This window comes from Etheostoma cragini, chromosome 21 (assembly GCF_013103735.1).
Source record: "Etheostoma cragini isolate CJK2018 chromosome 21, CSU_Ecrag_1.0, whole genome shotgun sequence".
NCBI lineage: Eukaryota > Metazoa > Chordata > Actinopteri > Perciformes > Percidae > Etheostoma > Etheostoma cragini.
The window spans coordinates 18,901,129-18,904,870 of NC_048427.1; the positions used below are offsets into that span (position 1 = coordinate 18,901,129).

At 37.0% G+C, this 3,742-nt stretch overlaps 1 protein-coding gene across 2 annotated transcripts in view; it reads right to left on the bottom strand.

Annotated features, from left to right (window-relative positions):
* Nucleotides 1–1,370, bottom strand: part of wu:fj29h11 (protein NO VEIN) — a 44,136-nt gene extending 42,766 nt beyond the window's left edge. For both annotated transcript variants that reach the window (XM_034861284.1, XM_034861283.1), the window contains exon 1: nucleotides 998–1,370. The gene's annotated coding sequence lies outside the window, so the exon portion shown is untranslated. The remainder of the gene's footprint in view (nucleotides 1–997) is intronic.
* Nucleotides 1,371–3,742: the final 2,372 nt, after the last annotated feature.

Consider the following 3,742-nt stretch of genomic DNA (forward strand, 5'->3'; position numbering starts at 1 on the left):
CGAAACACTTAAGTGTGACAAACATGCAAAGGAATAGGAAATGAGGAAGGGGGCAAACACTTTTTCACACCACTGTATGCCTGCTGCCTCCCTTGTATCCTGTTAATGGTATCCTGTTTCCCACACTGTATGGGGCTATTCCCTTTATTTGATAGGGACCGCGGATAGGCAGTAAAGGTGGACGAGAGAGGGGGAATGACATGCAGCAAAGGGCAGCAGGTCAAACTCAAACCTGGGCCGCTGCAAAGGACTCAGCCTACATGGTTCTTAGTGGGTGAGGTAAAGGTCAATGCAGGTGGCTGGGATGGCTTAGTGGGTAGGGTCTTTGAACATTTTGAGGATTATGCCTCAATACAGAGGTCAAGGGTTCGAATCTTACCTGTGATCATTTCCTGCATGTCTTTCCCTTCTCTCTCTGCTGTCCTATCAAATAAAGGCAGAAAAGCCCCCAAAAAACTCAACCCGGGGCTCACATTTTTAGCCAAATCCCTACCCTACATATATATGTTACTTAACTTAAAAATAATAACATCAACTTTTTCCTCTCATTAGGTGACTAAATTGAAAATGAGTCCCTATGTTGTGTTCTGGAATCATAAGGGTGAAGACAGTTGAGGAACATTTAGATACAAAACAAGAGGATTCTTTTGCTTAGCAGCTATTATGTTTTTTCCTAACTAATACTGTACAGATCTTTTTTTGCATTCTAGCTAACATCAATAGAGCACGCTCCCAGACTCCCTCCCACTCAAAGCCCTAAAAGATTACAACGTCTGGCTACGCATCTCTGGAGGAAATATTAATTCAACTTTACTACATTTCTCTCCCATTTATAACAAAAATGACATCGTGGAATTCCACACTTACAATGTACTTCTCCTACTTCTATCAATCGGTTTTCTAGGTTAACGTCTGTTAACGAAACAAGCGCGTGCAACCAGATTAACTTTAAAACAATACAACTAACTGAAATAGCAGAACTCTCCAGCTACATTACCTGTTATAGACCCAGACAATTGCCTTTAGTTGCAGTTGTCGACGCCACTTTCACTCTTTCATTCAACATCCTCCGTCTGTGTGCTAGCTATAGAAAATAACAATAGCAATGTAGAACCAATTTTAATTTAACGTTACTTTAGCTAGCGGAGTTGCTATGCTGGCTAACATTGGCAAATAATTCTACAAGATAATGATATAACTTTAAATTAATCATATAAGTCATTGAATAACGAGCGTTAAAATAGCCAGCGTTACAGTAATGGTATTTCGGATACTAACACTGCATTTAAGTGTCAAACTGTTCGAAAATTAAGAAGAAAAACTTATAAGATGCTCATATTGTTTTCCTGTTTGCCACTGTTAGCAAGCTACCTAGCTAACGTCATGCTGCATTCAAGTTGTATGAAAGGATAGTAAATCCAACCACTCAACTCTGAAAAAAATGTCCACGTACAAAAATAGCTAAAAATACAGCTCGATTCAGCCACAAATGATTGTTCATCCCAGCAATGCGACTTAATGATTGGGGTTTTGTCTTTTTCTTATTTTCCTGAGCATGTGTGTGTATTTCAGGCCTGTGTGTAGTGATTACTAACAAAATAGAGTGTAAGTTGTAATTTCCCTACTGGGGATCAATAAACATATACACTTTTAACCCTCATTTTGTCCTTGGGTCAAATTGACCCGTTTTCAGTTTGTTACATTTTTTTTGGTCACAAAGAATGGGCCGTTGAAATAATCTCAACATTAAAAAAAAACATTAAAAAAAAAGCACCCACAACATTTTTTTGAAATTAAGACAATAATTTTATGAAATTTAATTTATGAAATAAAATTATGAAAAAATAATAATAATGTTGAAAAAAAGTGACCAAAAGGGCTTTTTTTTACATGGTTGACGGGAAAACGACACAAGGGTTAAATAAAAACACCCCAAAAAATTCAAAGAAAGGAATCAATAATTTTACCAGAAGGCTGAATGGAATCATCCATGTTATTTTTGGGCAGTTTGGTTGAAAGAAATCCATATTTCTGATATAAAACACATAGAAACGTGTCAGTTTGACCCAAGGACAACACTAGGGTTAAAATTGTAATTATAAATTATCATTAATAGTAATAAAGTGATGTAGAAATAGAAACACGTCATCTCGTCAAACTAACTGAGATGATGGACAGACGGTATTTCTTCTGCATCCATTGTGTCTCATTAGTTCTATTCTAGGACTGAATCGAAACACAGGAAACAGGTGCAAATATTCGTTGAAGTAGCATTAAATACAAGTTGATAGCATACTATCCCTTGATTCAAGTGGTACAAGAGGAAACCGTTGTATAACAGCATTTTCCAGCAGAGGGGAGCACAGACCTGTCAATACTACAAGTAAATCACTTTCATTCATGGAGCAGGGGAGCTTTTCTTTTAATAAAGGGAGATGCATTGGTCATGCCAAAATGAAAAAACAATCAACTATCAGATTAAAATTTAGCAGGATGTTTATCAAGATCGTCTGTCGATATATTTGTCTATGTTTAAAAACAAAACAAAAAAGGTTTTGGGATAATAGGATATTATCATATCTTTTTTTAAATCCCAAACATGGATTACAGTGTTGGCCTAAAAAATCTAGTAGGCTATTGGTCGATTTATGGCCTGTGGCACAATATGTGAAACTACTGTATACAATGACGTGAAACATGGTCATTGGTCAAGCAGTTACACAAGGTCACGTGGAAACCGGCATGCATCAATCTACCCCTTCATGGAAATTTTTTGTGGAGAAATCTCACAGTTCTGTTATGTTTTATGGTGGATATTTCTAGTTAACTGCAGGTAAAACCTTTTGTTTATGCTGCATCTGGCTGAACCTTTAATGAACTTTGTACCATGCACAACTTTCTCACCCTCATACAGCCTAAAAAAGCATATCCCAATATCTTATGAGAAGAAAGGCAGAATATATACATATATTCCCCATACAATCAGTAAGAATCCAACTACTAACATGGCCAAGACCAAAGAGCTGTCCAAAGACACTAGAGACAACATTGTACACATCGACAAAGCGACAGCCCAGAAACCTGACTGATCTAGAGAAGATCTTTGTGGAGGAGTGGGCCAAAATCCCTTCTGCAGTGTGTGCAAACTTGGTGAAAAACTACAAGAAATGTTTGACCTCTGTAATTGCAAACAAAGGCTACTGTACCAAATATTAACATTGATTTTCTCAGGTGTTCAAATACTTATTTGCAGCTGTGTCATACAAATAAATAGTTAAAAAATCATACATTGTGATTTCTGGATTTTTTTTTTAAGATTATGACTCTCACAGTGGACGTGCACCTACGATGACAATTTCAGACCCCTCCATGTTTTCTAAGTGGTAGAACTTGCAAAATAGCAGGGTGTTCAAATAGTTATTTTCCTCACTGTATGTCCTACGCAGGAGATAATAGCCCATATGTAGAAGATAATGGGCCTCATGTAGAAATATTCTTTTCAATTTTGGTTAGCTTTTAGTCAACTCCAGATGCACCAAACATTCTTAGCCATTCTTACCCAGATGTGCTTAATATAGTTTATTAGCATAGGTCACGCCCCAGAAACACTATATAAGGAGAGGGGTTGTGACATGTGCAAATACTCTGGTACCTACCCAAGAATTGGATACCAAAAAAAGATTTTCCAGAGCATTTGTACAGATTTCTGTGGTGGTACAGAAAAATCAAACAGCTATGTATA